This window comes from Heloderma suspectum, chromosome 3 (genome assembly GCF_057233095.1).
Source record: "Heloderma suspectum isolate Gila_16-S chromosome 3, 16-S_ref, whole genome shotgun sequence".
In the NCBI taxonomy this organism is placed as follows: Eukaryota; Metazoa; Chordata; class Lepidosauria; order Squamata; family Helodermatidae; genus Heloderma; species Heloderma suspectum.
The window spans coordinates 118,334,991-118,356,773 of record NC_139460.1 but is presented as its reverse complement, the minus strand read 5'-3'; positions in this window follow the sequence as shown (position 1 = coordinate 118,356,773).

The following is a 21,783-nucleotide window of genomic DNA, read 5'->3' as shown; positions in this document are numbered from 1 at the left end:
GCTCTCTGGGCCGCTGTTCACAAAAATTAAAACCAAAAAGCACACAATAAAACCATTTCCCTTTTGAAAAGCACTGCCCAAAGATATGCGCGCATATATTGATTTATGAATGAAGGAACTGTCTTTTTCTTTCTGTATTTTCTGCTTGTGAACATATTCTCTCAAATGTTGGAGTAAAATTCTAAGTTTTAGGAGAGATTTGCCCCATAATAGCACATCTACTTGCTCGGTGGCTATCTCAACTTGCAAGTGTTAAGGAACAGTACTTTCTAATTGTTATGCAGAAACTGAGGTCAATGGCCCATTGCAATCTGAATGAAATAACTGTCATTCAGGTAGGAAGGGGGTTGCTTGCTCTCATCTTTTTCTATTCCCCTCCTTGATGTCTCCCCACCTCCCACAACACCCGGATCTCTCTGTGGCTGTGGCATTTCTCAAGTCATTGAATGTGCAAAATCAGTATGGCCCTGGCAGCTGCACAATTTTTTCCGCCCAGAAAATGTGCATATATGCAGATGCGCACATTAGGGGCAAATGCACAAAAATGAAGGGATAGCCGCCAAAGCTGTTTGCTGAGCAGCTGCTCGGTGAGAGCCGGGGGAAACATGCAAACAGGATCGCTACAGTGTCTGAGATTTCGGGGGAATTGCTCGACTGCAACCAAGCAGAGTCGGGCAAGGGAGGGTTTGCAAACTTTAGTTCAGGGAGCCGAACTGAGAGAAGATCGTCAAAAACAAAGCAGGAAACGAACGTTCGCGACATCCCTATTTACACCAGGGCACATTCCTGTTATCAGTTCACACTTCTCATTATTGTTTGCTCTGTGGAGCTCTGCTGTAACACTGGTGTAGCAGCAGAAAGCACAATTGTGCCATGTAGCAGCTCTCAGTTCAATGACTTCCAATCCAAATTCTGTGGCATGGATCCTGAGATCCATGAATTGAAGGCTGTTCATGGAAGGGGACTTTCCCATCCCATCCTCCCCAATGCACTTCACTTCTGGAGAGTCAGGGGACCCTTCTGAACAGTGTGGGATGGTGTTAGGCATGGCGGAGAATTCTGCCATGGATCTCGGTGAGGCCGAATGCCAGTGCATTCAGCCCCCCGAAATCCGTGGCAGAACAAAGCCTCCCCCACAACATGGGCCCGGAACGGAGTACCTACCTGCTGCCATCCGCGCTGCATAGCAAATGGTGTCCGCGTCCACTAGGGGTGGACGAAAGTCACTTACCTGTCCTCGAAGCTTTTCGCGGTGGGGGGGAGGTGCTTCGCTGCTCCCCCCGCGAAGTTCAGGCCGAGGGGGGAGGCTTCCCGCCTCGCCCGGCCGAAATTCAGGACGGGGGGGAGGCTTCCCGCCTCGCCCGGCCGAAATTCAGGACGGGGAGGAGGTGCCTCGCCTCGCCCGGCCGCGAACTCAAAAGTTTTTTTTTTTTAAATGCCCCCATGATAGGCTACGTGACGATTAACGTAGCCTATCACGGCTAGATCTGCAAAGTCAGCCGTGATAGGCTACGTGACGATTTACGTAGCCTATCACAGCTGACTTTGCAAATCTAGCCGTGATAGGCTACGTTAATCGTCACGTAGCCTATCACGGGGGCGTTTTTGTTTTTTTTGCTTTGATTGGAATGGCGGCGGTGGCAGCCGGTCGAAAGACCGGCTGCCGCTCCCACCCCGGACGAACACCCGCCAAACCGCCGGCTGGACCCGCCGCCGGGAGGGACATTCGCCAAAGGTAAGTCCCGTCCCGGGGTGTGTGTGCAGGGGGCGGGGGGGTGCGGAGAATTTATCTCCGAAACTTGTTCGGGGGGCCGAACATGTTGGCGCTCGGCGTCCCGAAGATTCGGGGAGAAATTCTCCGCCATCCCTAGCGTCCGCCATTCGCTTCGTCCATATAGCCATGATAGACTACGTAAATACTTACGTAGCCTATCATGGCTAATGCAGGGATGCCATTTGTATCCCTGCAGAAGCCGTGATAGTCTATGTAAGTATTTATGTAGCCTGTCATGGTAAAACTAAGGGAATGCAAATGGCAGCGGCTTCAGCGGCCGCCATTTGCGTTCCCTTTTTTTCCTGCCGTTATAGGCTATGTAAATATTTACGTAGCCTATCACAGTGGGGAAAAAAAGAGAATGCAAATTGCGGCCGCTGTAGCTGCCGCCATTTGCGTTCGCTGTTTTTTTTTGTGATAGGCTACATAAATATTTATGTAGCCTATTACGGGCCGGTGTAGGGATGCAAATGGCATCCCCTACACAGGACGCCATTGGCGTCCGCACCAGCCCGGCAGCGGCTGGAGGCCCGGCTGTGGGTTGGCCCAGCCGGCGGCTCTGTGGCCTGGCCACAGAGCGGAGCCAGCCAGGCAGGATTCCGGGGGGGAGGAATGGATTGCCTCCCCCCCGTTGAGGATTCCGGGGGGAGGAATGGATCGCCTCCCCCCACCTGCGGAACCCAGCGGAGCCAGGTAAGTGGGGTTTTGTACACCCCTAGATGGTGTGTGTGCATGTGTGTGTGCAGGAATTGTCCCAAAATTGTGGGCCTTGCACAAATGATGCTCTGCTTGTACAAGGTGCCTCCACCTGGTTTTGGGTAATTTCCCACTCTCACAGCAGTCCTTGAGCCCAATCCCATGCTGTTCAAGAGAGTCCCCCAGCACTTCAGAGACTCCTTTGGGGGGACACTGGGGGCTGCACTGGGGAGGAGGTGACAAGAAGCTCCCCTTCCATGGGCATCGTTCCATTCACAGGTCTCCGGATCCAAACCTATAAGCTTTGATTCTAATGCTGTCTGTATCATCACATGCTGTCTGTGTCATCATCACTATACATGGTTGTTCATCATCTGCAAGTATACCTGTAGGAATTTTGTTTGATTCAGCATTTGGAAAGCTAATCTTCCACTTTAAAATGTAATTTTTTTTCATTAGAATGTTTTTAGAAGACTCATTGCTAAAGAGATATATTTGAAATTATGCAGGATATTTGTTCATCCTCCTGGCCTCTAGCCATGTGTGGGTCTATAGGAAAATACAGAATGAGACAGAAGAAGATGAAAAGGAAACAAGTGATAAGAAGGAGATGGGGAGTACATTTATTATGTCAGCCCCACAAAATGTCAAATAGAGTCCCAGGTCACAATAGCTGCTCTCTAGGGACAATACTGTTGCAATCAAAGCACTCCAGAAAGGCATTCCATATGCCGTTACATTTGCGCAAAGTATTCCTTCATACCTGTATCACTTGCTCTTGAAATGTCAGTTCTAGGAGTTCTGCTATGAAGGGTCAAGCCAGACATTAGTTTAAAAATGTGTCTTTTCCCACATCCAAATAGTTAAAGGAGCATGCAGAGGGATGCAAATAGGGATTGCATACTCATCTCCCTCCACATCAACTATGCGCATGAGATGCTACATTCATCACCAGACCTTCCTTGCTGGATTGAAGTAAATGACTTTAATATAATCAATAAGCATGCAACTTTTAAAATTCACCCCCATCTATAGTATGTATCTATTTTTATCGCACTGATCCATATAAAATAGCCAAGGCAGCTAATTAGTTTTAATAATATTCATTGACATAGTGGTAGGATCTATGTTTTGTAAGCATATGCATGAACATTACTAATGTAATCGAGTTAGTAAAACAAAATATCTATATGATGTGTTATAGGAAGGACTTTCTTTAAAATCTGTTCTGGTACGAGATGCAGTTTTATTCTTTTCTTGGTTTCCTAACTGTTAAGGCTCCTTCCTTCCTTCCTTCCTTCCTTCCTTCCTTCCTTCCTTCCTTCCCAATGTTATACTTCTTTTCAACAACAACAAAATTTCAAAATCTCTCAATAGTAAGATGGGCCAGCAATTAAAATTCTGTGAACAGGATGTTCCTTGATCTTGTAGATCCCAAGTATGGGATAATTTGCTGAGTGTGAATCAACACCAGAAAGGAACATGTTTACTAGGAAAACAATCCAAAGAATCATGAGTGTGAGTTAGAGGGAGCACTTCTGCACCAGTTCTGTTCTATCCATTGTAGAAACTGGACAAGCGCCCTTTTCATTCTGCTAATAAAACTCAAGTGAATGTGTCATATAGTGAAGCAAAAGATTTTAGCCAGGAACTTCCTGTGATTATTAACTTGAGAACAAGGCTCCAAGCTTCTTCTTTCTTTAGGGTAACACTGGCTGGAAATGTCTACATTCTTCACCTAGAAGAGTGGACCCTTGAGAAGTTGTTAAACCAGAAGGATTCCTAAATAGCATGGGAGTACTTTGTCAAAATGAATATACACAGTGGTTTTCAAAGAGCTCCTTAAAGGGAAAAAGTAAAGTTGGCACCAAAGGCTTTTCATTAAAAAAATGCTCCTGATAAACTGCTGGTGGTGCGCATTGTTATTTAGGTGCTGTAATATAAAGAAATTGGCTTGTGAAACCATCCAGAGCTGGGCTGAGTCTTTGGACCTCAGAGGTGGTTAATGCCTCTCTGAGAGATAGCAAGGTTTCTGCAGCTTTGAAGGAAGATGTTGTGAGGCCCCTATTGAAGAAACCAACTTTAGATCCTATGGTTTAGCATAACTACTACCCAGTGTCACATTTGCCATTCTTGAACAAGCTGCTGGAGCACATGGTGGCTTCCGAACTCCATGAAGTGTTGGATGATACTGACTACTTACATCCATTCCAATCTGGTTGATGACTTATGCCAGGGAATGGATGAGGGGGAGTGCAACCCTGTTAGTTCTTCTGGATCTCTCGGTGGCTTTTGTTACCATCAACCATGGTATCCTTTTGGATTGCTTATTTGGGCTGGGCTTAGAAGGCACAATGTTAAGGTGGTTCCAGTCATACCGTGGAGGCACTGGGGAGACATGCACTTGTGAGGCACACAACTGAAACTATTATCTATGACGTTTTTGTATCTTATGCCAGAATGAGCTTCCTGGTTCTGTTCAGTGTTGTTCCATCGGAGTGGAATTTGGTGGATCTCTAAAGGATTGCCACTGTGTTCCAGCCCTTCAGCTAGGGGTTAGCCTTGGCTCTCATACTATGTTGTTTAACATGTGGCTATGGCCTCAGTGGCTGTCTTTGCTGCTCTGGATTTTTACAAACCTTCCTGTGAAAGGTCTAAGAATTGTTCTGGTTGAGTACTGAAAGATATGATGTAGGACCACCTGCCTTCCAACTCTTGTCCTTCCATACGCAGCTCATGTGTATAGTACTGGGGGTGGGGGTGGGGTCATTGACTTCATTGGGAGGGTGGTGAGTGATGGAATGGGGCCAATTCCATAAGGTTTGGTCCATGTTTGCATCTCTCTCAGAGGCCAGGTCTATCCCTCCTGCCTTTGCCCCCTGAGTTACAGGGGAGAGATGCCAGCTGTGGCATGGGCAAGATCCAACTAAAGATGGAGGCCATGGTCGTGGTGGTGGTGGTGGGGAGGAGATCAAGCCAGGAAGGAGCATACCCAAGGTAAGGAACTGGAAGGGAGCTAATGGTTGGGGGATAGGGAGAATATTTTAGTTTTCTCTCTGATAATACTAGAACCCAGCCATGTCAAGCCATGAAGCTGAATGGTGGGAGATTCAGGAGAGATGAAAAAGGAAGTCCTTGTTGGCCACTGGGTGTGTGTAGAGAATGCTGGCCTAGATTGGCAGGCAGGGCTTGGGTCTGCTCGAGCATGGTGCTCCCTCCTCCTCCTCCTCCCCCTCCTCCTCCTCCCTCTGTCTTGTCTTCTTCTGGCCCTCTAGATGGCTGAGAGTCTGGCAGGGCTCATGGTGGGAAATGCACTTGAAGTTGTCTAGCTACTTGCAGACTCTGTAATCTTCTGTCTCCATGCAGAGAGCCTTGCAGACTTCAGGTTGTGTAGATGTAGCCTATCTTGGTGCAGTGTCCTTGAGCTTCTCCTGTCCTGGTTTAACAAAAGCATGAGAATTTTGGAGGCACGTTCTGAGGTATTGGCTTATCATAGTATTAGCGACTGTACTGTGAGACACGGGAAATGATTCGCTACCCCTGAAGTGCCGTTGCACGCACTGAGAAAGGAGGAAGACATTCCACTTTGGGGGAAGATTAGCATTAAGTTTCAGTTGGCTGCTCTTGGATATATACAAGACTGAATCGTAACAAACAATGTGTTTTAAGAGACTTTGTTCAAGTTTATTTATTGTCAAAGCAGTTATGACAAGAAAGAGCCCAGAAAAATAAACATAAAACATCCTCTGTGGTAACTCAGTACTTAGAAAGCACACGCGCACACAACCCTTAAGTATCATTGTAGTGAACAACACTTTTGGAAGGAATATATTTGATGCAGTTTATTGGCAGCAAAAAAGCAACCATCTCTAGCTGTGCCAGCAAGTAAATACACCATTTTGAGCTGAGTTAATGTTTTTGGTGATTGCTATTTTTTGTATGCCTCATAATAAGCAGAGACATAAGTGCTCCTGAGGAACTGTTGCCTTTGTCTTCTCCAAATGGTATTCCTGTTTAGCTTTGCTAGATTTTTCAAGCCTTTTTTCCTCCATAAGGAGGCTCCTGAAATCAAGAGAAGTCTGTTTAAGTATCTGAAAGAATAACTAGGATTAATTGTATCAATGTTTTATCAATTTTCAGTTGATAGTGGTATTCATTTTATCCATTTATTACTCTTATGTCCCACTTTTCCTCCAAGGAGCTCAAGGCAGCATACGAAGTTCCCCTGTCCATTTTATCCTCACAACAACACTGTAAGTTAGGTTGAGACTAGGGATGTATGAAAGTCACTTACCTTTTACGAAATTTCATTCGCAGTTAGGGGGAGGCGCTCCGTCCCTCCCCCCCCAATTCTGGCCGGGGGGGAGGCGTCCTGTCCCTCTCCCCTGAAATTCTGGCTGGGGGGAGGCGCCCCGTCCCTCCCGCCGCGAATCCTGGTCAGCTGGGTTTGCAAATGGCGGCGGCCGTAGCCGCCGCCATTTGCATCCCTGCAGTCAGCTGTGATAGGCTATGTAAATGTTTACATAGCCTATCACGTCTGAGTTAAAAAACAAAACAAAACCCTGTGCGTACGCAAATGGTGGCGCCCATGGGCGCCGCTATTTGCGTTCCTTATTTTGGCACGTCTAGTCTACATAAACATTTACGTAGACTACGGCGAAATAAGGGGAACGCAAATAGCGTAGCGTCTACGCTATTTGCATTCCCTTATTTTCGCCGTTTGCATATGCGCGTTTTTTTTTAAAACTCAGACATGATAGGCTACGTAAACATTTACGTAGCCTATCACGGTATTTTTTAAAAATCTAGCCGTGATAGACTATGTAAATCTTTACATAGCCTATCACGTTTTTTTTTTTAAACTTGGAAATGGCGGTGGTGGCAGCCGGTCAGAAGACCGGCCGCCACCGCCGAACTGCCGCCGAACTGCCACCACAGCCGCCGCTGCCAGGGAGATTCGCCCAAGGTAAGTCCTGTCCTGGGGGGGGCAGGGGGCAGACCATTTCGCCACCGATTTCGGGGGGCCGAATGCGCTGGCATTCGGCCTCCCTGAGATTCGTGGCAAAATTCTTTGACATCCCTAGTTGAGACACAGTGACAGCCCAATGCCATCCAGTGAGCTTTATGCCTCAATGGCGATTTGAATCCAGTTCTCCCATTTTAGTCTGACACTCGAACTGCTACACCACACTAGCTTTTGTGAATATTGGAGCTTGCCCTTATTTCAAGCCTGGGGACTGGCTCTGTTAGGCCTGGGGCACAACATATCAGTATCAGGGGTGAGCAACTTGTGTCCCTCCAGGTGTTTTGGCCTTCAACTCCCATCATCCTTCACCATTGGCTGTGCTAGCTAGGGCTGATTGGAGTTGTAGGCCCAAACATCTGGACGGCAACAAGTTGCCCATCTGTCCTATATGAATCGATAAGTGGACAGGGCACACAGCCACAGCAGGGGTTTCAGTCATATACTGGGGCTCTGTTCCCAGTCCTGAGTACTGTAGTGGATCCAGGACTTGTGGGGACACAACACTGCCAACCTTTTATTAGCAGGGGCACTGACCTGGTTCACACTATCACTGCAGCCCACCATGGCTTATTATCTACAGTGAGTTGCAGCACCCACAGGCGCCAAGCTGGGAATCCAAGCCCTCACTGTTGCAGCTTCTTATTACATGTGTACCTAGCGAGGTTGGGTCACTGAGGTGGTTGACAAGCCACCCAGAACCCATGAGCTGTTTTAGGGTTGTGGGTGGCTTGTCAACCACCCACCCTTGCCAGGTTTGCATGTAACGAGAAGCTATGGTGTGTCCCCACTGCGTCCTGAATATTTAAAATGGCGATGGCTATTGCAACAAGAAGCCCTGTGGAGAAATTCGCCCATGGTAGCTTCTTGACATGTGCAAACCAGGCCAATGATGTCATTTGCCACCCCTAAGAATTTCCTGTTACCCCTGAGTGTAGCTGTAATCCTCACAGTACATGTGGGGGAGGGGATGAATCTTCTCAGCAACAAATATTGTTCCCTGTTGTAATGTATCTAATGTATAGTATTGGGGGGGGGGGGTTGAATGGGCAATGAGAACCCATTCGCTTTACAAAAGACCTGCCTGTGGTGGAGATGAAAATTGCTAAATCTGGTTTGTTGATATGGATCAACATAGGCTAGATGTACACTAGTGCTTTTTATTGGCACTGAAGTGCTCTGATAACTGTTGGGGCACATTACGCATTCCGTTTACCACTTTTCTAGCATTATTTCCTGCTTTTTTATTCTGTATTATCCAAAATACCGCAACAGATGTCACTGTGCATGCTATGAGGTATAAATGCCCAAGAGGGATATAGCGTCACCATGATATGGGATCGTATCAATATGACACGAGGTGTAGATCTGGCCACAGCTGCCTGCATTTTTGGACTTTCCTTGGGGACATAGCTATGGGGATTGACATGATGAGTGCCTGCAGCTCAAAACTGATCACTACACCACTGCTCCTAATCAAACCACCTACTCACCCCATCCCCCACAACAAAAACAACAAAAAGCCAAGGAAGGGACATTCAGAAGAGGTTTCACCGCTTACATAGCAACTGTCTGTACTTTGTTAGTGAGCCCTGTTCTGAATCGAAAATGATCAATCCAAGCAGTTCTCGATCAGCTACTCCACAGAGAGCAGATGCTACCACACTCCACCCAGTTAGCAAGAAGCACTTGCAGATATATTTCAAGGCCAAGGCATGACTTTATTATCCTTGAGCCTTCCATCTGGAAGATGATGTCCACCTGACTGAAATTGGGGCAGACATCTTGAATGAGGATTTTCTTGATGACAATCTGGAGAGGATTACTTTGGAGAAAGGAACTTTCTGACCTGCTCCTTGGCTAAAGCTCAGTGAGGCTGAACTCTTACACCCCTCTCTCCACCTCGCCAAGCAAAGGGTTCTGCTTTGAAGGCAGGGAAACGAGTCTGAGCAAAAAGATGTTTGCGTTTAACATTTGTTTGGTCCTCAGCTGCTTCGAGGAGGCCGAATGTAAATGCAGGACTGGAATGAGTTTGGTCTCTCCGGATAGACACACATGCACATACAACATAGTTCCACTGTTCTCCATAGAGACTAGAGCATTCGGTTTTAATGCAAGTTGCTGTGGAGGCAGAGCGGTTTTGTACAGTTCAGGCCAGGTTTCTGTTAAACAGAACTTTATCGGCAGACATCTCTGCGCTTGCAATGTGTTTTCTTGACATTAATACCACGTGGAAACATACATTTGTCCTTCGAGCCCCATTCATACATCTCAGCTATCCCAGTGTGGCTATACAGCAGCACAGCCCAAAGAGCAGGTTTTATTTTTACTTTTACAAAAGTGTTGTCATGAATGGCAAGATGTTTATTCTTTTCATTTGCATCCCACCCTTCCTCCAAGGGGTTCAGGGTGGTGTACAGTCCTTCCTCCAATCTTCACAATAACTCTGGCCATTTCAAAATGACACATACCTCAGTCGCAAAAAGCCCGCAAAGGCCACTTTTATTTTGAAGGAAAACCAACCATGCAGGGCCTGAGGTGCCACGCTTCCGGTCTGGATCGGGAGCCTCCTCCAATGGATTCCCACTGTTATTTACTCCTATGCTGTGGGCAAAATAGCAGCAGTGGCACAACTGTCAGCAGGCAATTGGCACTGGGCCCCAATGGAGATCAGAAGGGCAGTTCAGATATGGGACTCTGCCCAGCTACTTCCCCTTCAAAAAAGAAGTGGCAGTGTTAAGTATGCTTTTTAATTTTAATTTAATTTTTAATTTTTTTATTTAAGATATTTTAGGCCACCTTTTGGGATAGAAAAACTTCTCAAGACAACCTACGCAAGACAAAAACACCGCAAGAATAAATATTAGAATTAAGGATAAACAGATGTCCCACCCCACTAAAACCAAAAGGCAATAACAGTCAGAACCATTAGCAGACCTGTAAAACCAAACCAAACCAAAAAAAAACGCAACTCGGGAGAAGGCCAAGGAAAACAAATGAATCCTGAGGCCATTCCTGAAGGCCTGTGGTGATGGGGCTTGACAGACTTGGGTTAGTGAGTTTTAAAAAGCACGATTAACACAATGTGTAGTTTGGCCTGTCAGAAAGGCTGAGATTTATTTATTTATTTATTACATTTATACCCCACCTTTTTTCCTCTGTAAGGAACCCAAGGCAGCACACATATTCCTCCTCCTGCTCCTCCATTTTATCCTCACAACAACAACCCTGTGAGGTGGGTTGGGCTGAGAGTCTGTGACTGGCCCAAAGTCACCCAGTGAGCTTCCATGGCCGAGTGGGGACTAGAACCCGAATCTCCCGACTCCCAGTCCAACACTCTCGCCACTACACCACACTGGCTCTGTGGTGCTCCAGCATCATTTAGGGCACAATCCTCTTCATGTTTTCCCTTGCCGAACACAAGGGGAAACAAACACACTTCATCTGTTGTGGGGCCTTGTGCATCAGCAACCCTTTCTCTCGCCACGCCTTTGAAGAGTATGCGAAGTGGCCCTAAGCATGTACTGACATGCACACATAGTGCTCGTGCATGCAAAGGGAGATACTGGGCCAATCAAGGTCACCCATTGCCTGGAGGAGTGCTATGCATGTATGTCCCCTTCTCACACTTGCTGAACATGTAGCCAGCAGGCGATGTAGTCACTGGGTGCAGCAGTGGTGGATAGGACAGGGCTGGTCTCAATAGCACTGTGGTTCTATCACTCTTCCTTTGCTTGAGGGTTTCGTTTGAACCCCCGTAGAGATCCTGTGAATATGATGATGGGGTAGCAAGGGATGGACCTGGGAAGGGGGAAGTAGACAGGGTGGGCCTACTACTCCCTCTTTCCCACCCTTCAGTGGTGCAGCTAGGGCCAGACTTAAGGCCTGAAGTCCAGGCGCTGCAGCCCAGGGTGGGCCCAAGTGACCATTCAGAGATCAGCTGGTGATGGGGGCAGCAGCAAACTGGCCCGATGTCAGCACCTGGGTTGGCATGGGCATGTCGGGGCACACTGGGGCTGATGCAGGGCAGGGGGAGAAATGTGAGTTGTGTGCTTCGCAATTGAAGTAAGACACATGGCCATTTAAAGCTCTCCCCCTGACCATTAAATCCAGAGTCTAGAATTACTTAGCTGCATTGGGGGCAGGCCCTGGGATAAATACAGCTCTGGGCAAGGAGTGCCTTTGGTGCTCCTCACTCCATAGTCAGTTACGCAGGGCCACCCAGAGGGTTTATGGGGCTTGGTGCAGATGTGATGTCCATCGAGAATGACACTGCTCAAAACCTTGATCTCTCAACCGCTGTGCCACAGTTTGCACAACCCGAAGTTCGAAGTGCCACAGTCTGAGCAGGGGCAGTGCACTCTGCAGCACAGCAGAACTGTCACAGGTTCTATTTATAATAATACATTTTGTTTTGTAGCAGTTCCTGCCTTTTGGTAAGCATTCTTTATTTTAGGATATCCATTATGTTTATCTTTAAAATAATAAAGAAAAGTTGTGAATAAAAAAGGTATCCAGCTGACCGCTTACAGCTTACGGCTTTATTTTATTATTATTTATATAGTCTTACAGTGTTTACAGTATTTGAAGTGCTAAGCGCTCAGTAACGTTGCTTCAAAGTTAAAGCTGTGTTCCACTGATTTTTACCAACTGCAAATGACATCAAAGTGGAAACTGAAAAAGAAACATACTCTGAAGCTAACTGAAGGAAGATCATTTTTGTGGTTGGTACCCAAACAACACCCCTTCATGGATCACTGCCTTGTTGTGGTGAAGGGGCTTGCGTAACTCAGTGAAGCCATAAGCTATGCTGTGCAGGGCCACCCAAGACGGCCAGGTCATGATGGAGAGTTCTGACAAAATGTGGTCACTGGAAAAGGAAATGGCAACCCACTCCAGTATTCCTGCCAAGAAAACCCCATGGAACATATCACAAGGCTAAAAGAGATGACCCCGGAAGATGAGCCCCTCAGGTCGGAAGATGTCCAATATACTACTGGGGAAGAGCAGAGGGAATTTCCAAGTAGTGCCAGAAAGAGTGAAGTGGCTGGGCCAAAGCCGAAAGGACACTCAGCTGTGGATGTGTCTGGTGCTGAAAAGAAAGTCCAATACTGTAAAGAACAATATTGTTTAGGAACCTGGAATGTAAGATCAATGAATCAAGGTAAGCTGGAGGTGGTCAAACATGAGATGGCAAGATTGAACATCGACATCTTGGGAATCAGCGAACTAAAATGGACAAGCATGGGCGAATTTAATTCAGGTGACCATCATATCTACTATTGTGGGCAAGAATCCCTTAGAAGAAATGGAGTAGCACTCATAGTCAACAAAAGGGTGGGAAAAGCAGTACTGGGGTACAATCTTAAAAACGATAGAATGATCTCAGTACGAATCCAAGGCAAACCATTCAACATCACAGTAATTCAAGTCTATGCCCCAACCACTGATGCCAAAGAAGCTGAGGTTGATCGGTTCTATGAAGACCTTCTAGAACTAACACCCAAAAAAGATGTCCTCTTCATCATAGGGGATTGGAATGCTAAAGCAGGAAGTCAAGAAATCACCGGGATAACAGGCAGGCATGGCCTTGGTGTACAAAATGAAGCAGGACAGAAGCTAATAGAGTTTTGCCAAGAGAACACGCTGATCATAGCAAACACTCTTTTCCAACAGCACAAGAGACAACTCTACACATGGACATCACCAGATGGTCAATATCGAAATCAGATTGATTATGTCCTTTGCAGCCAAAGATGGAGAAGCTCCATACAGTCAGTAAAAACAAGACCTGGAGCTGACTGTGGCTCAGATCATGAGCTTCTTGTTGCAAAATTTCAGCTTAAATTGAAGAACGTAGGGAAAAACACTAAACCATTCAGGTAGGACCTAAATCATATCCCTGATGAATATACAGTGGAGGTCAGGAATAGATTTCAAGGATTAGACCTGATAGACAGAGTGCCTGAGGAACTATTGACGGAGGTCCGTAACATTGTTCAGGAGGCAGCAACGAAATCCATCCCAAAGAAAAAGAAATGCAAGAAAACAAAGTGGCTGTCTGATGAGGCTTTACAATAGGGATGGCGGAGAATTTCTCCCCGAAACTTCGGGGGGCCGAGCGCCAACGTGTTCGGCCCCCCGAACAAGTTTCGGGGAGAAATCCTCCGCACCCCCCCGCCCCCCGCACCCCCCCCGGGACGGGACTTACCTTCGCCAAATGTCCCTCCCGGTGGCTGGTCCGGCCGGCAGTTTGGCGGGTGTTCGAGCGAGGCGGGAGCGGCAGCCAGTCTTTCGACCGGCTGCCGCTGCCGCCATTGCAATGAAAGAAAAACAAAACAAAACGCCCCCTGATAGGCTACGTGACGATTCACGTAGCCTATCATGGCTAGATTTGCAAAGTCAGCCGTGATAGGCTACGTGAATCGTCACGTAGCCTATCACGGGTGACTTAAAAAAAAAAAAAGAGTGTACGGATAATGGCGGCCCCCATAGGGAGCCGCCATTCCCGTTCCTTATTTGGTCGCTGTAGTCTACGTAAATGTTTACGTAGACTACGGCGAAAATAAGGGCAACGCTATTTTCGTCACGTAGCCTATCAGGGGGCGTTGTTGTTGTTGTTGTTTTTACTTTCGCGTTCGCGGCCGGGCGAGGCGGGAAGCCTCCTCCCCAGCCCAAATTTCGGCCGGGTGAGGCGGGAAGCCTCCCCCCGGCCTGAACGTCGCGGGGGGACCAGCGAAGCGCCTCCCCCCCACCGCGAACGGCCTTCGACGACAGGTAAGTGACTTTCGTCCACCCCTACTTTACATGTAGCTGAGGAAAGAAGGGAAGCGAAAATCAAGGGAGAAAGGGGAAGATATATCCAACTGAATGCAGAGTTCCAGACAACAGCAAGGAGACACAAGAAGGCCTTCTTAAATGAACAATGCAAAGAAATCGAGGAAAACAACAGAATGGGAAAGACTAGAGATCTCTTCAAGAAAATTGGAGACCTCAAGGGAACGTTTTGTGCAAAGACGGGCATGATAAAGGACAAAGAAGGCAGGGACCTAACAGAAGCAGATGAGATTAGGAAGAGGTGGAAAGAATACACAGAAGAACTATACAGGAAAGATCTGAATGTCCCTGATAGCCATGATAGTGCAGTCACTGAACTTGACCTGGACATCCTCGAGAGTGAAGTCAAGTGGGCCTTAGGAAGCATTAGTAACAACAAAGCTAGCGGAGATGACAGTATTCCAGCTGAGCTGTTTAAAATCCTAAAAGATGATGCTGTTAAAGTGCTGCATTCAATATGCCAACACATTTGGAACACTCAACAATGGCCGCAAGACTGGAAAAGGTTTACATTCCAATTCCAAAGAAGGGCAACGCCAAAGAGTGTTCAAACTACCATACAATTGCGCTCATTTCACATGTCAGCAAGGTTATGCTCAAAATCCTACAAGCTAGGCTTCAGCAGTATGCGAACCGAGAACTACCGGAAGTACAAGCTGGGTTTCTAAGAGGCAGAGGAACTAGAGATCAAATCACCAACATTCGCTGGATCATGGAGAAAGCAAGAGAATTTCAGAAAAACGTCTATTTCTGCTTCATTGACTACGCTAAAGCCTTTGATTGTGTGGATCACAACAAACTCTGGCAAATTCTTAAAGAGATTGGAGTACTAGACCACCTTACCTGTCTCCTGAGAAACCTGTACGAGGGTCAAGAAGCAACAGTAAGAACCAGACATGGAACAACCGATTGGTTCAAAATTAGGAAAGGAGTAAGACAAGGCTGCATATTGTCACCCTGCTTATTTAACTTATATGCAGAGTACATCATGAGAAATGCCGGGTTGGATGAATCACAGGTCGGAATTAAGATTGCTGGGAGAATTATCAACAACCTCCGATATGCAGACGATACCACCCTAATGGCAGAAAGCGAAGAGGATCTAAAGAGCCTCTTGTTGAGGGTGAAAGAGGAGAGTGCAAAAGCTGGTTTGAAACTCAACCTTAAAAAAACTAAGATCATGGCATCTGGCCCTATCGCTTCCTGGCATATAGAAGGGGAAGAAATGGAAGCAGTGACAGATTTTACTTTCTTGGGCTCCAAGATCACCGCAGACGGTGACTGTAGCCATGAAATTAAAAGACGCTTGCTCCTTGGGAGGAAAGCTATGGCAAACCTAGACAGCATAGTAAGAAGCAGAGACATCACCTTGCCGACAAAGGTCCATCTAATCAAAGCTATGGTTTTCCCAGTAGTAATGTATGGCTGTGAGAGCTGGACTATAAGGAAGGCTGAGCGCCGAAGAATTGATGCTTTCAAACTGTGGTGCTGGAGAAGACTCTTACGAGTCCCCTGGACTGCAAGGAGGTCAAATCAGTCCATCCTAAAGGAAATCAACCCTGAGTGCTCATTGGAAGGACGGATACTGAAGCTGAAGCTCAAATATTTTGGCCACCTAATGCGAAGAGAAAAGTGACTCGAAAAGACCCTGATGCTGGGAAAGACTGAAGGCAAAAGGAGAAGGGGACAGCAGCGGACGAGATGGCTAGATAGCAGCACCAATGCCATGAATATGAACTTGAGCACACTCTGGGAGAGAGCGGAGGACAGGAAGGCCTGGCATGCTATGGTCCATGGGGTCACGAAGAGTTGGACATGATTTAATGACTGAACAACAACAACAACCCAAACAACCCGTAGAACCCTGAAAGAAAGATTACAGGCACTTGTTTTTTGCCATCCTTCCTCAGTGCAGACAGTATGTTAAAAAAAACACAGCCACTTAGCTCAGCTTGGCGGCCCTCTCAGCTCAGCTTGGCGCCCCCTTCAGCTCAGTGCTCCCAGTGACTGCCAGCTCACCCACCTCTAAGGCCAGCCCTGGCTGCACCATCACCCCTCCACTCACTTGCCAGAAATTTTTAGAGGCAGTGAGAGCCAAATGTAGCTGGGTGTCATAGTGGTTCCATTCCACCCCTCCCCCTGCCTTAGTCCTGTGCTCCATTTCCTGGCTTCTGCTCCTCCTAATGAATCAGTGAGCAGCCTATGTGCTCCCTTGTGCATAGCTTGCAAGTGTTTCAGATGTCCCAGTGGGTGGCGTGGAGGTCCTTGGGTTTCTGTCCTTTAAGCTAGCACACCGAAATCAGATCACACCACACAAATCTCCATGTCTGATGTGCAAATGTGTTGCCTGTACATGGATGCTCCCCCATTCGAGTAAATAGCTGGGCCACTTCCAGATGCACATCCCTTTGCATGTACAGGATGTTCCCTTCCAATGAATTAGAAGACACCTTTGTAGGCTGGGAAGCCGTCTGTGCTCATTCAAGTCCCTGCGCCTGCAAGGGATTGCTGGATCTGGTTATTAAGTAGCAGAGTGGATTATTATCAAGGTAATTATTATATCAAGGAACTCACACCAACTCCTTAGGGATTACTACAGACAAGTGTGACATGTATAACATACCTGAGAAATCAGTCTGAAATCTATGTAAGATTGCTACTTTAGGAGGAGTTGCCTTATAGTTACATGTTGAAACCCGTCTGTGATGTGAACAATTTACCTGTCTTTATATAAATACAAGTGAATTCCTGAGGCGGGAGGGAGAACATCTAGATCATTTTGTCCTTAAATGATCTTCTATTTGATGTGGTTCAAGGGTAAAACAACAACAAAAAAAAGTAATTGGGTTATACAAAGTAGTTGCTTTGCTGTGTTCCAGGGGCCATAAAAGTGCTATTTTATTAAAAGCACATAACCTGTTTCAAAGAGTCAGGAAAAGAAAAACACATTGAAGATGTATATGGATATAATTTTAGAATTCAGCCCTAAGACAGAACAGTAACTCTTGGTATTTAATTAAAACGTGGCACTACCTGGCTCAATATAATTCAACTTCAAAAGGTAAAGAATATTTTTGAATAATATCAGGTGGTGGTGAGGAATTTTTTTAATCAGAGGTTAGGTATCAACTCAAATGTAAATGAAGTTACTAGCTTTGTGTTCAAAATCAAACCTCTGAGATCAAGGCTGACCATTTTTCAGTTTGCCTATTTCAATTTCTTTAAAAACAACAACAAAACATTTTGAATTAACAGAACCTGCAACATACTATAAAGAAAAGTTGGGACATACCATTCCACTTCCACTCCAATCCTCTTCCTTCTTTCCTGTGTACATAACAAGGGAGGAAACTACAGGATTGCTGAGTGGCTATTTGTGTTGGTTTGACACTGTTTGAACCCAAACAGCTGACAGAGGGGAAAGAAAAGGACCTCCCATATAGCTCCCAGACCAGATAAATCTATCAGTTTTGGTTTCTCCCAGTTTCTCATTTTTCCAGTCTTTGTTTATGGTGGTCCCAAACGATGATAATGTTTTTAAAGTTCACATGTAGATTCCAACACATTGTGCACATTTCTCTCAATACATGCATTTTAATGCAATTTTGCCTGCTATACACATTTTTGCAAGTAATTTTCCTAATATAATGCTCCTTTAAACATTATTTTCATGAATATATGCATCTTTCTGTGCACTTTCCCCCTAACGTACACATTTTGTATGCACTTTTTTCATTGGAGAACACCATTGCAAAATCTGGAGGAGTGCAAATTTCAAAGGATAACTGAATTTCAGTTCACGTATTGGTTCAAAAGTGCAAAATTAGGTAAGTGTGCATTAAAATGTGAACTGAAGAAATTTCTCCATCCCTACTTACACTTGTCATTAAATAGTTCTCTTAAAAAGTGTTCAGCTGTTCCAAAGGATCAACTAATTCTAGTTCTAATGTCCACCTGCTCAACAGGAAGCTGGTCAGAATGGAAGTCACATAGAATCATAGAATAGTAGGGTTGGAAGGAGCCTACAAGGCCAACAAGTCCAACCCCCTGCTCAATGCAGGAATCCAAGTCAGAGCATCCCTGACAGATGGCTGTCCAGCCTTGTCTTGCATGCCTCCAGTGTGGGAGAGCCCACTACCTCCCTAGGTAAATGCTTATCAGGTAATCAATTTCCTAGGTAATCAGTTTCCACATGAAACTGATTATTTGACTAGCCTCACATCAAGCATTTGATCTGGAGTGCCATTTCATAATGCACAATTGTCAGCAAGATTTAAATCGATATATTCAGGAAAAAATGGCACCCCCCCCCCCCGTGCATTTGAAAAACATTCATTGTAGATACTTTTTACTAGTGCTGTGCCAAATCCTGCCCCCCTGTTTTGGGGATTTGTTTCTCTTCCTACAAAAGAAGCATTGTTTTTTCTGCCTCTTTTTCAGGGAGGGGAAGAATTTTGAATAATTTGAATAATTCTGAATAATTTTTTTTCTGGGGAGAGGATTTCCACATATCTTTTTTTAAGTTTGGGAGGTGGCTGAAAGATCTTTTTTTTTACTTGAAAAACACCCCCAGCATGAAGGGCTTCTCCAGCCTGGCAGCACTTCTTGAACATAGTCCCATGAGACCTCAACCTCTCCAATAGGAAGAACTCCCAGACTGGGGAAGCTTCTTTGCAAAGAGTCCTGGGTTCTTGCAAACAAGAACAAATGGGACTTTTGGAGCTTTAGAAAAATGCTTATCTTGCTTGCTCCATGTTGCCAAAAGAAAGAGCAGATTTATTCTAAAGCGCTAAAAGCCCATTAGTTGTTTTTGCAGCAGCCCAGGGCTCTTTGCAACGAAACGTCTGCAGCCCTGGAGCACTTCTTGAATGCCTATAGGAAAGGGCAAGGTCACATGGTCTCATGGGAATTCAGAAAGACCTGCCAGGCTGGAGAAGCTTCTCTATAAAGAGTTCTAGGCTGCTCAAAGTGTAGGTTTTTTTTTTTTAAGTAAAAAAAATAGAGAAAAATAGAAAGAAGACTCCTCAGCCACTGCCTACACTTAAAAATGTAAGTGGAAATCCTGTCCTCCTCCCCAAGAAGAAAGTTATTCAAAATTCTCACCTCCCCAGCCTCTTTCATCAGTTTTCATCCCCAATGCCCAAAATGGAACAATTGAAACGTTTAGCACAGCACCATTTTTTTACGATCTCCTAATAACTACAGTAGCATTATCAACAAAGGTCACCCCTGTCCCCAAATTTTAAAGCAAAGAGATCTATGCCTTTGACATACATACCTAGCACATAGGCACAGACAATGGAACAACAAAAACAAGGAATGGCAATGAATTAAATAGTATCTATACAATTACACCAAAATCTATGGAGGATTAGCCAAGTATTCCAAAGGACTAATTCACTCCAATTTTTGTACACCCAATTCAGAGTGCCATTTAGGGAGGCTGGGAGGGGTTTCTTCTTCTTCTGGAGCACCTATATTTCTAGCCATCTGACTGGCTTTACGTGGCTTTGATCCAAGTGTAGTACTTCTAAAGGTTCACATAATTCTCCCCTCCCCCTGCCTTGTGTTGAAAGAATGGGGGGGAGAGGGACAGTGGGGCTACCACTGAAATGTGCTGTGGCCATGAGCATAGAGCCCCTCCATGTAAGTGGGGGACCCTATTAGGGCAGCTCCCCCCTCCCTACATATGTACACCAGTATGTGTGTAGAGCCCTTTCCCATGCTGGCTGAATGCATGGATGGTGGGAAAGCATTTCTGCTGCAGGTGCCAACTTTCTATCCTGAACAGCTCATGAATACAAGTGCTGTTTATTTGACAGTAGGCTATGTGTGCACAACCCTGCTAGCTGGACTGTGGAACCACATACAGAGTGCTCATTTGCGTGCCTAATTCCCCATCCAACTTGGGATATCCATGAGGAAGCCTGGAATGGAGCTACTGAGTGAACCATTCCTAAACAGTTAGATTCTGGTTTATTTTGATGGAAGTGGCATCTGTGACCCCCTATTGGTTCTCTCCCCCAGATCATGGCCAACATCTGGCCCTGGCCATGCTTCTGCTTGCTATTGCATCTGCTACCCCCTCCCCAAATCAGTGATGGAGACATCGGGCACAGCTGGCGAGTGTGTTGTTTTTCTGGTGGTGGCACAGCTATGAAAGAGAGAGAAGATGTGTTGCCCCATCATGACAGACCGACCAACCCCAGTGCATCTCTGTTTTTTTTCTTTTTTTACCACCGCCCAAAAAACCTCCTGAAAATGTCTGGAGGCAACATGAATTAAATCACTGCAGACAAAAGACTATAGTAAAAATGGCCTTTTAAAACTTTCATATTGGTAGATCCATAATTTATATCACAAATCTACAGCTAGCCTAAGGGAATATCATAAGCTTTATACACCAATTAGGAAGCTGTAACCATTTAAGGTAGTAACATATGGCTGTGAGAGCTGGACTATAAGGAAGGCTGAGCGCCGAAGAATTGATGCTTTCGAACTGTGGTGCTGGAGAAGACTCTTACGAGTCCCCTGGACTGCAAGGAGGTCAAATCAGTCAATCCTACAGGAAATCAACCCTGAGTGCTCCTTGAAAGGACAGATACTGAAGCTGAATCTCAAATATTTTGGCCACCTAATGCAAAGAGAAAAGTCTCTAGAAAAGACCCTGATGCTGGGAAAGACTGAAGGCAAAAGGAGAAGGGGACAGCAGAGGATGAGATGGCTAGATAGCATCTCTGATGCAATGAATATGGACTTGAGCACGCTCCAGGAGAGAGGGCAGGACAGGAAGGCCTGGCGCGCTATGGTCCATGGGGTCACGAAGAGTCGGACACGACTGAACGACTGAACAACAACATCAACAACAACCATTTAAGGTAGTTTTCTTCCAGGAAATAAGAAGTTTCAAAATGTGCAAATGACTTCAATGAGGTATTCTAGGAGGGAGTGTATTATTCTCTGTGATGCAGCTGGGATTAGAATTAAAATGTTCTCCTTCCAAGAAATGGAAGTTTACAAGCTAAAGCAGCATTTTTATTTAAACCTGCCAATGTTTATTCAGCAGATTAGATTTCTCGTTTATTTATTTTACTGATTTTATAGAGAATTAACAACGATAGTTGCTGCATTTGAGAATCAAATGGGAAAGATGCACAATACAGCTCGCTCAAAATGTCAATAATCATTTCAAAGCCATTTAATTCACATAAAAATGGGTTGACATGATTGTTTTGGCAAAACGGCAAATTAGATAAGAATGTCTTGCAAAAAACCCATAGATGCTTTATTCAAAACCAGACCCAACAGTTTAAAAGCCCTCTTATGTTGTATTTCCTTTTGGAGGGTGAGGCGGGGTCAGTGTTAACAGTGCTATCCTATGGACATCTACTCAGAAAAAAACCCCATTGGATTCATTGAGACTTATTCCCAAGTAAACATGCAGAAGAAGCAG